General features: G+C 37.7%; 1 pseudogene; it reads left to right on the top strand.

Annotated features, from left to right (window-relative positions):
• The first annotated feature begins 13,728 nt into the window (after positions 1-13,728).
• LOC118832150 lies at positions 13,729-14,567 on the top strand (annotated as a pseudogene).
• Positions 14,568-14,840: the final 273 nt, after the last annotated feature.

Genomic DNA, 14,840 nt, shown 5'->3' with positions numbered 1-14,840 from the left:
AATTTTTTGAAAAATTCAATTTACTTTTCATTTTGCCTGTAAAGATTTTTTTGTTTGTTTAGTTTGGTTTTTTTTTTAATCTATGAGAAGGCAGTTAGGTCATGCTAACTAATGGAACTGAGCAGTGGAACTGAATTAAAATTTAAGAGTTAATTAATTTAAGAGTTGGTTTTAAGAGCTAGCAATTCTCCAATCATTCCGAGTAAGTAGGGTACATGTGTGTGTGTGCATGTGCATGTGCGCACACGCACATATAATCTGTGAGATGTGATGTCCATCATCTACTAATGGTATAGATCACACTCATGAGCGGGTAAACAAACTGCAGTATACCTGTCTGTAACCTGTACTGGTTTATTCTTTCAATGGCTAGCAAGGACCCTGAACATTCTTGTACCACTGGCATAATACTAGCCAATTTCTACTCCATATATAATTATATACATATATGTCAAATGCACATCACCCAAATTGTCAAAACAAATGAAACTTCCTTTTTGTGATTTCATTTTTGCAATGAAAATTACAACATCCATCTGCCAATGGAAGGAAAGAAAAATTTTCATTTATTTGTTCAGGCCCCATCTCTACTACATAACCTGTTTAATGTAACCTGATCTTTCTTCTTCTCTTTCTGTGTGTTGTTTCTGTAACCCTATCCATGCTCTTTTCCGCATCCTCTTTGGAAGAAAAATCAAAAACAAATCTTTAAAGGCCATCTCCAAAACCACAGAATGGTCGGTATTAAATGAAAATAAAGCTTGCGGTTTTCTCCCAGGGAACTTCCTGCCTCTCTTAAAATGCTCTGAATAATTAGCAGCAGCTTGAAACCCAAGTCTGCTGACACGGGCTACCCTCTGAACCTGGAACAGGGGAGGTCAGGTTTGAAGGTCTACGGTAAACTTCAGTTGGAAGTAATCTGTCATTTTTCTCTATAGATGTGAGATGTTGTATATGTAAAGTTAGGTTATTAATTAGGTTAAATTAATTTCACTTTCTGGTTTAATGCTGCAATACATTAAATGTTCTTTTTCTTTTTAAATTCTTGTTGTTATTGTTTAGTGGATTGTATAGAATACCTGTAAAAAGCTACATCTTTCAATTGATTTCAAAATGTGTACCTGAAGGCCAGTGAATATTCAAGTATTTGAACTTGACTAATAACTTTAACTATCACCTATGTCATTTCATGGGAAGCCTCTTTTAGGAATAAATTTGCTTTTGGCAAGTGCCCTAACTTCCTTCTATCCAGCCAGCCAAAATGGCTATGAAAATTAACATTAGCACTTGGTCACATGCACATTACTTTTCATTGTGACTTTAGACTGAGATTTTTTTTTTAATCCATGAGAAGGCAGTTCATTAACATGGGTGTTAGGCCATGCTGACTAATGATACTGGGCAGTGGAACCAAATTAAAATTTAAGAGTTAGTCTTTTGTTTAGCCCAAGAAAACGTCTAAAGTTCTGCCAAGTTAGTTACTTGAATGGTCAGAAGAATAATCATAGCTGGGACCTCATGCAGTAAAACGTAGTTTTCATCCACTCTCACAAATTCTTACTTAATGAAAAGTCCTCTGGGAGTATATCTCTGCATCAAAGCCAAAAGAAATAAAACTCGATGAGCAGCTGAACAAGATAACTGGAGAGAAGACTTCCACACCTAATATTCTAAATATTGTTAGCCATTCAGGTTTAGATTTCTCCTTTTTTTAATATTAGAGATTCCCTGCCTCTACCTCTTTGAAATATATCACAAAGGTTATAATGAAGCTTGTGTTGTTTCCCACATATTTTCACACATAGTATTAAAGATGTATAGTTCTTAGTGATATGAACCCAGTTGTCTTAAGCTGTCATGTGACTGGGTGAATAATAGTATTGATCTTTGGTATTGCTCAAAAGATGACTTACTAGATTTTTTTTTAAATGATGAAAAGATCAAAGATCAGTCTTGGGACACTGGTTTAATTTGAAATCTTGCTATATGATCTTTGAGGGAATTCTAATTATGTTAACTTAGTGGCTCAAACTCTAAGGCAATATCCGAGCATCTTTCATGACATGTCTTACTGAGATTCCTCTCTGTTCTTGACCTATAGAAGTTTACCTGCCCATTCTTCTTGGTACTAACAGATCTCTGTATTTATAATCTGAATTAAGACGTCAAATACTATTGTATATAGTCAGGTTATTTGATCTTAGAACAACATAATAATATAAATGCTAATACAGAACAGTAAAATTATTATTATTGGGATAGAAATTTCCTACTGAAATGATATATCTTGAAATACAACCTGAATAATCCCCACTCCTATAGGATGTACAACTAGCAGAGATGAGTACAACTTTCATTTTTAGAGTACCTTAAAGTTTACAGAGTGTTTTCCTCACAATACCCCTGTGAAGTAGGTAGTGCGAATATCAAACAAAGGATTTTGAACTTAATGGGGCCTGAAAAAACTATTTAGTCTAACCTCACATTTTATATATGAGGATAAGGAAGCTCAGAGAGAATAAGGACCACTTATTGTGGTCATGAAGCATGTTGGAAGGAACAGAGCTGCTGCCACTCCAGCAACTAGCAGCACTCCCAGAAAACCATGCAAGGTGGGGCACAAGGAGTGTCAGACTGTAGCCTAGACTCCAGGAGAGCAACAGTATGGTTAGGTCATGCACCAGAATGAAGGAGCAAGTTTTGGTTTGCTAGAACTGTTCAAACTGCTGAGATCTAGGCTGGCAATTCTGCATGTTCCTTCTCTCTCTCCTTGATGGAAGAGATTGTATGACTCTTCTAACTGCTATTTGTTAACAGTTCATTTGCTTTATGCTTCCTTTTGTCTCTTTAGGGATGATAAGTGTGATTAACCACTGCATTACTGATCTGTGTGTTTCACTAATCCATTGCAGCAGAACAGGCAATGAAAGAAATGTCTAGGAAAGAAAGAAAAAAGATTTCACAACTGTAATACATATTTACTAAGGTAATTTTTCCCAGGTAAGGGCCCAAGGTGACCAAATTAGAATTCTTGATTATTTTTATAACTTCCAAGAAAAACGCTAATCCAGATCTTTCTGGGCCATGAGTGAGCAGTTTTGGTTGAAGGCACTTTTGATAAGCTAGACCTCGTATAAGATATGGCCTCTTGGCCATTTTCCCTTTCCATTGTCTTCCCATGGCCAGTCTGGAAGGAAAGGATTTCCTTCAAAGAGGCATAACTAAGGGAGTGGCTAAATAAAGCCATATCAGAGGGTAAGATTTGGGAAGGCAATCACACAGATGAGTCGAGGCCAATGAAAGAGTTACTAGCACCTTCATCACCAATATCACAACATTGATCCATACTCGTTTAACAGAATTCATGTAGGATCAATTTATATTTTTGTATCAAAATAGGAATTTTTCTTGATATCCAGTCTATCTTGGACCCTCAAGGCCAATAAGACTAGTAGATTAGAAAGTATCTGTCTCTCCTACCCTTAAACAGAATAAACTTCTCCTCAAGGCCAGAAACTGACTATTTGCAAACCCAACATGCTTATGTGTTTTCTGTGTACTGCAAGTACACAAGGGTAGCTACGTGTCACAGTTGATAAAGTACCAGGCCTGGAGTCAGGAAAACCTGAGTTCAAATCCAGCCTCAGACACTTACCAGCTGTGTGATCCTGAGCAAGTTGCTTAACCCTGTTTGCCTCAGTTTCCTTATCTATAAAATGAGCTAGAGAAGGAAATAGCAAACCACTCTAGTATCTTTGCCAAGAAAACCCCAAACAGTGTCACTAAGAGTCAGACACAACTGAAAACAACTAAACAACAACCATAAATACCCTCAGGAAATGACTTGAATTCAGAACCTCACTCACTGTAAACTGACACCCTTTTCTATGCACTAATTCAATTTTCTCTCTCCCTTGGCCTCTAGGCCAAACGATTAACTTGGACTTCTAATCTAAATTGTAAACAGTGGGTTTTCTTTTGACAACATATATGACCTTGATTTTAACAAGTCCTTTGACAAAGTTTCTCATTATATTCTTGTGGACAAGTTAAAGAGATTTAGATGAGATTAAAGTACAGTTGGGTGGATTCAAGAGTAGTTTAATAGCAAGACCCTTATAGAAGCAAAGATTTCTTTTAGCTCTTTTGGGGATAAGATGAGGAAAAAAAGAAGTAACAGAATTATTGCTGAAATAGACGTAACAATGATAACCGAAGGCAGCTACATGGCACAGTGGATACAGTACTAGGCCAGAAGTCAGGAAGAGCTGAGTTCAAATTCAGCCTCAGGCACTTCCTAGTGCTGTGACCCTGAGCAAGTCACTTCAATGGTTTACCTCAGTTTCCTCATCTATAAAATGGGGATTAATAATAGCACCTACCTCCCAGGGTTGTTGTGAGAATCAAGTGAGATAATAATTGTAAAGTGCCTAGCACGGTGCCTGACACATTGTAAGCACTATATAAATGTTAGCTATTTTTATTGTTACTATTTTCCCCAATTTTTGTTTTGCTTCTGATTTCTCTGCCAAGAAAAATGACTTTTGGACTAGAAGAAACAAAAATGGTCCATAAGGAGTTATTTACTCAAGATAACAAAGGAGATAATTAGGGAGCACCATAGCTGCTCCTGATGAATTTAAGTCACTTGGCCCAAAAGAATTATATGCAGAGTGCTGGGAAAAAAGTCTTTGCAGCCAAAATTTTCAAATATCCAAGAAACAGGGAAATTATATAAATGTCAGAACAGAATCATTCCCCAATAGATAAATGGTCAAAGGACGTTAACGGGCAGCTCTTTAAAGAAACAATAAAATTTCAATAAAATTTAGGCAAAGCCAAAACACAAGGGAACCCAAATCTTGGGGCAACCCAAAATTCCTCATAGCTATCTCTGGCATTCCTGGAGAGTTACTAATCAGGGTGACATTCTGGGTTCAAACATTTTCTAGTTAGATTTAAATGGTATGATAATTAATAAGTTTTCTTAACAATACAATAAAGTGGGGGCAGATCTAAGATGGCCGTGTGAAAACAGCGTCTTAACGGAGCTCTCTCACAAGCTGTCAGATACGTATAAAAAAGTGAATCTGAGCAGATTTGAGAGAGTTAGAAGCCACTAACAGTCTGAGTGGGGCAAATTTCCAAGCCAGGAGAGTCTGAAAGGTCGATGGGATGGATCTGTAGGCTGGGAGATGGCTCGGTGTGCAGAGCTGCACCCGACAGCACCAAAGTGGAAGCAGCTGTGGAAACCAGCCAGCGACCCAGGCTGGGAGAAAGCTGGGCACACAAAACTGGCAGAGATGCCCAGGCCTCCCAACATAGGATGGGAGTTTATAGAAATGATGAGAGGCAGCAGCACAACACCATGGGCCGTGAGATAGCAACTCCTGAGGCTTGCAGTCCAAAGGTTTGAAACATGTCTTCTTGAACTTCTGGGAGACATAGTGGCCAGGTAAATGGCTCTAATCCCTCCCCTGCTGACCCAGAGAATTCCTCAGGAGAAAAACGCTGGAATAGAGGAGACATAAGTGGGGCTTCAGTGGCCGAGCAGTGGGAGTTCCTGAGTCCCAGAGGGGCAGAGCCAGTAGGGGTCAATACCAGAAGCCCAGACATACCTTTGCACAGCCAGGGGAAGTGGCAGACACCAGCACAGACAACAAACAACTGAGACCATTGCTGAAGAGCAACAGTGCTGGAGAGCAGCCCCAGGGGAAAAGGAGACTTCAGGCAGCCAGACCCCCCACACACACACCTCAGAAAACTGAAGGCTATAATGCACAAAGCAAGTAACTAGACTCACAATCCCCAGAACAAGAAACCTGAGACAGAGAGCCCTGAGGCCCCAAAAGCAGAAATTCACTGTAAAGCCAGGAAAAAGCTAATCAACATGAAGAAGAAGACAAAACACCAAGGACCATTGATTCTTTTTATGGAGATAGGGATGATCAAAATACCAATTCAGAAGAGGATAGACACTAAACCCACATCTGATACCTCAAAAGAGAATGGGAACTGGTCTCAAGCCCAAAAAGCATTCCTGGAAGAGCTCAAGGAGGATTTTAAAAACCAAATTAGGGAGGTAAAAAAAAATAATGGAAAAAAAAAACCACTGATGAAATCAAGTCCTTAAAAAATAAGATTGGCAAAATGGCCACAGAGTTTCAGAATCTAAATAGAGAAAATGACACCCTGAGAGGTAAAATCAACCAATTGGAAAAGGAGACTCAAAAACAAAATGAACAGAGTAACTCATTAAAAATCAGAATTGAGCAAGTGGAAGCTAATGACTCTATGAGGCATCAAGAAGTAGTAAAACAAAATGTAAAGAATGAAAAAATAGAAGAAAATGTGAAATATCTGATTGGAAAAACAACTGACCTGAAAAATATATCCAGAAGATGCAATTTAAGAATTATTGGTCTACCAGAAATCCACAATGAAAAAAAGAGCCTTGACAGTATCTTCGAAGAAATTATCAAAGATAACTGCCCATAAGTCCTAGAACCAGAGGGTAAAATAGTCATTGAAAGAATCCACCGATCACCCCCTAAAAGAGATCAGAAATGGAAAACCCCAAAAACTATTAGAGCCAAATTTCAGAATTACAAAGTCAAGGAGAAAATGCTGCAAGCAGCCAAAAAGAAACAATTCAAATATTGTGGAACTATAGTCAGGATCATGCGGGATCTTTCAGCTTCTACATTAAATGACAGGAGAAATTGGAATATGATATTCTGAAGGGCAAAGGAGCTGGGACTACAACCAAGGATCAACTACCCAGCAAAATTGAGCACAATTTTTCAGGCAAGGAGATGGACATTCAACAAAATAAGGGAATTCCAGACCTTCCTGATGAAAAGGCCAGAACTCAATGGAAAATTTGATCTTCAAATACAAAACTCAAGAGAGACATAAAAAGGTAAACAGGGGGAAAAAACCCCACAAACGTTATTAATAAATAAGGGCAAATTGTTTACATTTTTATATAAGATTGTATCATGTATGTTTTATATATATATATATATGCATATATACATATATGTATATATATCCTGAGAATAGTACAGTTATTATGACAATTGAAAGGGATACACATAGACTGTGGATGTCTGTATAAAATAACTGATATAAGGATAAAAAACACAATTAAGAGATGTAAAGGGAGAGTTCTGGGAGAAGAGGTAGGGAGGTAGTAGAAAAGGGTAAATTACATCAGATGAAGAGGCACAAAAACACATTATAGTAGAGGGAAAGAAGGGAGGGAGAAGAGCAGTATTTGAACTTTACTCTCATCATATTTGGTTCAAGAAGGGAATACCCTGATAAGTATAGAAATCTAACTTGTCCTACAGGCAGTAGGAGGGGAAAGGGGGAAAAAAAGGGAGGGGCGTGGTCAGAAGGGAGGGAAGAAGTAGCAAGTAGAAAACAGTAAGATAAGGGAGGGGAATCAAGAGGGAGGGTAAACTGAGGGAGGCAATGGTCAAAAGCAAAACGTTGTTGAGGAGTGGAAGGGGAAAAGAAGAAATAAAAACATAAACGGGGGGAAATAGGATGGAGATAAAGACACAGATAGTAATCATAACCGTGAATATGAATGGGATGAACTCTCCCTTAAAATGGAAGCAGAAAGCAGAATGGATTAAAAACCATAATCCTACAATATGCTGTTTACAAGAAACACATTTGAAACAGGGTGATACACACAGGGTAAAGGGAAAAGGTTGGAGTAGAATATATTGTGCTTCAGCTAAAGTAAAAAAAAGCAGGTGTAACAATCCTAATCTCAGACAAAGCAAAAGTAAAGATAGATTTAATTAAAAGACATGAGGAACGACACTACATCCTGCTAAAAGGCACCATAAGCAATGAAGCAATATCATTGTTTAACATATATGCACCAAGTGGTATGGCATGCATATTCTTAGAGGAGAGGTTGAGGGAGTTATAGGAAGAAATAGACAGCAAAACTATAATAATGGGAGACCTCAACCTACCCCTCTCTGAACTTGATAAATCTAACCTCAAAATAAATAAGAAAGAAGTTAAGGAGGTGAACAGAATTTTAGAAAAGGCAGATATGATAGACCTCTGGAGAAAACTGAATGGGGATAAAAATGAATATACTTTCTTCTCAGTGGTACACAGCACATACTCAAAAATTGACCATGTACTAGGGCATAAAAACTTCACAATCCAGTGCAGAAAGGCAGAAATAGTCAAAGCATCCTTTTCAGATCATGATGCAATAAAAATTATTTATAATAAAGAACCATGGGAAAATAAACTAAAAATTAATTGGAAACTAAATAATCTAATTCTAAAGAATGAGTGGGCCAAAGAAGAAATCAGAGAAACATTTAATACTTTCATTCAAAAGAATGACGATAATGAGACAAGATATCAAAACTTATGGGATGCAGCAAAATCAGTTCTTAGGGGAAGTTTCATATCTCTAAATGCTTACATGAATAAAATAGAGAAAAAGGAGATCAATGAATTGGGCATGCAACTGAAAAAGCTAGAAAAAGAACAAAGTGAAAATCCCCAATCAAATACCAAATTAGAAATACTGAAAATCAAAGGAGAGATTAATAAAATTGAAACCAAGAAAACTATTGAATTAATAAATAAAACCAAGAGCTGCTTTTTATGAAAAAAAAACCAATAAAATTGATAAACCTTTGGTCAATTTGATTTAAAAAAAAAGAAAGAAGAAAATCAAATTACCAGTATCAAAAATGAAAAGGGTGAATTCACCTCTAATGAAGTGGAAATCAAAACAATAATTAGGAATTATTTTGCCCAATTGTATGCCCATAAATTTGACAATCTTAGGGATGTGGATGAATATCTACAAAAATATAAATTGCCCAGCTTAACAGAAAAGGAAGTAAAATTTTTAATTAACCCCATCTCAGAAAAAGAAATTGAGCAAGACATCAATGAACTCCCTAGGAAAAAAATCTCCAGGGCCAGATGGTTTTACAGGTGAATTTTATCAAACATTTAAAGAACAATTAATTCCTATACTTTATAGACTATTGGGGAAAATAGGTGAAGAAGAAGTCCTACCAAATTCTTTCTATGACACAAATATGGTACTAATACCCAAACCAGGAAGAGTCAAAACAGAGAATGAAAATCATAGACCAATTTCCCTAATGAATATCGATGCAAAAAAATTTAAATAAAACATTAGCAAAAAGATTGCCGCAACTTATCACAAGAATAATACACTGTGATCAGGTAGGATTTATTCCAGGAATGCAAGGCTGGTTCAATATTAGGAAAACTATCAGCATAATTGATCATATCAACAACAAAACTAGCAGAAACCATATGATCATCTCAATAGATGCAGAAAAAGCCTTTGACAAAATACAACACTCATTCCTATTAAAAACACTAGAAAGCATAGGAATAAATGGAGCCTTCCATATTATAAATAGCATCTACCCAAAAACCATTAATGAGCATTATTTGTAATGGGGATAAGTTAGGTGCATTCCCAATAAGTTCAGGGGTGAAACAAGGATGTCCATTATCACTTCTGCTATTCAATTTGGTACTAGAAATGTTAGCTATAGCAATACGAGAAGAAAAAGAAATCGAAGGAATTAAAATAGGCAAAGAAGAAACTAAATTATCACTTTTTGCAGATGAGATGATGATTTACTTAGGGAATCAATTAAAAAACTACTTGAAATAATAAACAACTGTAGCAGAGTTGCAGGATATCAAATAAACCCAAATAAATCCTTGGCATTCTTATAAATTACTAACAAAGCCCAACAGCAAAAGATAGAAAGAGAAATTCCATTCAAAGTTATTGTAGACACTATAAAATATTTGGGAGTCTACCTGCCAAGGCAAACCCAGGGTCTATATGAACATAATTATGGAACACTTTTCACGCGAATAAAGTCAGATCTAAATAAATGGAAAAATATCAGTTGCTCATGGTTAGGCCAAGCGATTATAATAACAATGACAATTTTACCTAAATTAATCTATCTATTCAGTGCCACACCAATCGAACTACCAAAAAATTATTTTACAGAGCTGGATAAAATAATAACAAAATTCATCTGGAAGAATAAGAGGTCTAGAATATCTAGGGTATTTGCCACCAGTGGCTGTGGTGCCGAAATGGCCAGAGATGGTCGAATGCTGTGGAGAGTGAAAAGAAAAACACAAAACACAGGCCAGGCAGAAGAGTAAAGAGCAGCTTAAATAAATAGTTATTTAACTGAGGGACAGGGCTTATATACCTTTTAGGCAAGCAGAATCAACAAATCCATGTGTGAGGCATTTGCATAATGCACAACTTCCACGTGCTTTTGTTCCCCTTTTACCTTTACCATAAACAATATTGTATTAATAGCCCACGGGTGGTATTTAGCAACTGTGTGCCATGGGGGTTTTGGAGAGAACACGTGTACCAACGAGACTTGAAGAGCCTTCATCCTGCACAGCACATGTATGCTGAGGGAGGGATGGAGAGCCCAGGTGTTGAGTTATCAGCCCAAGGGCAAGAACAGGCCTGTGACCTGTATCTATATCCCAGAATGGACTTTCCCAGAGCTAGCTCTCTATGGGTATTAATGAAAAGAAATGCTAGGGAAGGTGGCCTAGTCATACCAGATATTAAACTGTACTATAGAGTAGCAGTCATCAAAACTACCTGGTACTGGCTAAGACACAGAGTCATGGATCAGTGGAATAGGATAGGTACACAAGACGCAGAAGTCAATGACTATAGCAATCTACTCTTGGATAAACCCAAAGAATCCAGCTTCTGGGCTAAGAATTCACTGTTTCACAAAAACTGCTGGAAAAATTGGAAAATGGTAGGGCAGAAACTGGGCATAGACCAATATCTTACACCATATACCAAAATACAGTCAAAATGGGCTCACAATTTAGGAATAAAGTCTGATTCTATAAGCAATTTGGGAGAGCAATGAATAGTTTACCTATCAGATTTATGGAAAAGAAAAGAATTCATGACACAGTGAGATAGAGAGCATTATAAAATGCAAAATGGATAATTTTGATTATGTTAAATCGAAATGTTTTTGCATAAAAAAGGCCAATGCAACAAAGATTAGGAGGGAAGCAGAAAATTGGGAGAAAATCTTTACAACTAGTGTCCCTGATAAAAACCTCATCTCTAAAATATACAGGGAACTGAACCAAATTTATAGGAATACAAGTCATTCCCCAATTGAGAAATGGTCAAAGGATATGAACAGGCAGTTTTCAGAGAAAGAAATTAAAGATATTTATAGGCATATGAAAAAATGCTCAAAATCACTACTGTTTAGAGAAATGCAAATCAAAACAACTCTTAGGTACCACATCTCTCCTGTCACATTGGCTAAAATGACAAAACAGGAAAATGATAAATGCTGGAGAGGATGTGGGAAGATTAAAGATTGTTACATTGCTGGTGGAATTGTGAACTGATCCAGCCATTCTGGAGAGCAATTTGGAACTATGCCCAAAGGGCTATAGAAAATGTTCATACCCTTTGAGCCAGCAATATCACTTCTAGGGTTGTATCCCAAAGAGATCACACAAGTGGGAAAAGGACTCATATGTACAAAAATATTAACAGCAGCCCTTTTTGTGGTAGCTAAGAATTGGAAATCGAGGGGATGCCCATCAATTGGGGAATGACTGAACAAGCTGTGGTATATGCATGTAATGGAATACTATTGTACTATAAGAAATGGGGATGATACGGACTTCATAACAACCTGGAAAAACCTACACGATATAGCGCTGAGTGAGTGGAGCAGAACCAGGAGAACATCATACACAACCACAGATATATGGATTCTGTGACGACTAACCCTGACAGACTTTGCTTTTCTCAGCAATACAAGGTGCAAAGACAACTCCAAAGGACTCACGATGGAGAGAGCTATCTACATCCAGAGAAAGAACTATGCAGTCTGAATACAAATTGAGGCACACCTTATGCTCGCCTTTTTTTTCCCTTTGTTTTTTTTTCTCTTTTGTTTTTGTTTCTGGGGTTTTTTTTTTTGGTTTTGTTTCTTCTTTCTCATGATTCATTCCATTGGTCATAGTTCTTCTTTACAACCTGACCATTGTGTAAATAAGTTCAATGTGAAGTTATATGTAGAAGATGTATCAGATTCCATGCCATCTTGGGGATGGAGGGGGGAGAGGAGGGGAAGAAAATCTGGAACTCAAAATTATGTAGAACCGAGTGTTGCAAACTAAAAACAAAAAATCTCAAAAAAACAATATAATAAAGTATTTCTTACAGTGTCAAACTCCTAGTTAAGAAATCCAAGGGAAAATTAAAGAGAGTCTTTTTTTCTAGTCCAGGTCAATATAGGAAGATGAAGGTCTATGAACAGTGAGGATGGACTCTCTCCAGGAAAGAAGGAGTGGGCAGTGAGTGTTCAGAAGAGGCATTTGTTCTCTAGCAATATGGCATTCACTATAAGAGACTGAGGGAGCAAAATAGGGTAGGAGTATACTAACCACTGAGAAATGAATATGTGTAGAATAACAGTGAGGTCCATTCATGAAGGTAGGTATTTTAAGGTTCAAGGTTGACCCTGTAGTTTCTAGTACAGATTTCAGCTTCTTTATCTGTCAAGTAGTTATGTCCTAGGAAATGTCTGGAAACCCATACTGAAACAGGCAGAAGTAGATGCAAGAAGTAGTGTGTTCCCAGACAGAAATCTGCTGTGTCTCAGAGTCTGATTTGGGGCAAGCTTGGCAGTGTTTTTGCCTTCACTGAGTCTGGAAATGTAAAGCAATAAGACAGGAGGTGGTATGTTCACTCTGCACACAGTAGGGCTTCCTTGTAATCCTCAGTGGGTGCAGAAACCCAGTAAGGAGATGAAGATATGCCCCAGCCCACCTCATGACCACTTGTTCAATGTCTTGAGAAGAATTCTTCCTGTACATAAATTACATATTATATTCTTTCACTAGATAATAAATAAAATGATACCCTGCCTTTCCGCCCGCTTAAGCTAGGAAGCTTATGAAACCAAGTGAGATGTTTGCATTATTGCAGTATAAGTATCAAATAGAATACTTATGAAGTACATCATCCCTGCCTCTTGGCTTCCTTCAAGTCCCAGCTAAAATCCTATCTTCTATAAGATGCCTTTCCCCAAACCCCTGTAATGTTAATGGCTTCCCTCTATTGATTTTCTCCAGTTTATCCTGTAAAGACCTTGTTTAAAAAAAAGTTGTTTGCATGGTATCTCCCCCGTTAGACCAGAAGTTCCTTGAGGGACTATCTTCTTCCCTTTATTGTATCCCCAGTGCCTAGCAAACAGTATTATTGAATAACTGACACTGTCTATATCTATGCCACAAGAGTAAGATCTTTGAAGAGATTATTCTGTCTCTGCCTTTATATCCCTACCACCTGATGGGAGATGGGGAGCTTTTGGTAAGGAATCACCTCTACTAATGTAGGTAAGCACTGCATATAAAAGGCACTTAATATATCCTTGTTGAGTGAATGGATACTTATAACAGCTCTTTACTCAAGAAAAGACCTATACTAATAGCTCCAATTCTATCAAGTAATGAGAGTATTTGGTTAAGGATGGTTAAGATGTGTTGATATCTTAGCTCTATCCTAATTCAACTTTTATCTATTTTATAGTCCCTTGCCTATTTCCTCAGCCTGGAAGCAGTGGGCCCTTTCCCTTGCTCCCTGAAGCCATGACTCATGGGCCCAAGAAGCACCCAAAGCATGTGGCCATCCCCAAGCACTTGATGCTGGACAAGCTGACCTGTGTATTTGCTCCCAGACCATCCATATCCTCCTACAAACTGAGGTGGTACCTCCCACTCATCATCTTTCTCCACAATTGACTCAAGTACATCTTAATGGATGATAAGGTTAAGAAGATCTGCATGCAGCAGTTTATCAAGATTGATGGCAAGATCCATACAGGGAATGACCTACTCTGCTGGTTTCATGGCTGTTATCAGCAGTAAGAAGACCAGCAAGTATTTCCATCTGGTATATGGCACCAAGGCCCACCTTGCTGTTCACTGTATTAGAACTGAAGAGGCAAAGTACGAACTGTGCAAAGTGAAAAAGACCTTTGTGGACACAAAGGTAATGATTCACAATGCACCAACTGCATCCAAATCTGCTCAAAGTGAATGACACCATTCAGATTGATCTGGAGACTGGTAAGATCACGGATTTCATCAAATTTGATACTGGTAATCTATGTATGGTAATTGGTGGAACCAACTTTGGTCAAACTAATAGGATCACCAACAGGGAGAAAGATCCAGCCTCCTTTGATGTGGTCCACATGAATATACCAATGGCAATAGCTTTGCCACCATGCTTTCCAACATTTTTGTTATTGGCAAGGGGAACAAACCTTGGATTTCTCTGCCTCAAGGCGAGGGCATCCATCCCAAAGAAAAGAGACAAGAGGTTGACAGCCAAATGTACCACGGTGGTGTGTTCCAAGACAGGAACCTGCTATGTCTCAGGGTCTTATTTGGGGCAAACTTGGCACTATTTTTGCCCTCACTGAGTCTGGAAATGTAGAGCAATAAGATAGGAGGTGCTATGTTTACCCTTCTCACTGCCCCCAGTAGGGCCCAGCTTTTATGGCCAAATGAGGACTTTACATTTTGTATCTGTTCTATAAAATATTTTTAGGAATTTGTTAGAAATATCTACAAAATCCTACTCTAATCCCTCATGTAGGTTGTTTCACATATGCATGTAAACACAAAGGCAATATAAGCAGCATGTAAATTCTGGCAAGTTCTGCTAGAAAGGCTTTGAGTTCAGTCCAGGTAAT

The sequence above is a fragment of the Trichosurus vulpecula genome, chromosome 9, assembly GCF_011100635.1.
Source record: "Trichosurus vulpecula isolate mTriVul1 chromosome 9, mTriVul1.pri, whole genome shotgun sequence".
Classification (NCBI taxonomy): Eukaryota; Metazoa; Chordata; class Mammalia; order Diprotodontia; family Phalangeridae; genus Trichosurus; species Trichosurus vulpecula.
Note: the sequence above shows the minus strand (reverse complement) of the source record. Positions and strands in the feature narration are given on the sequence as shown.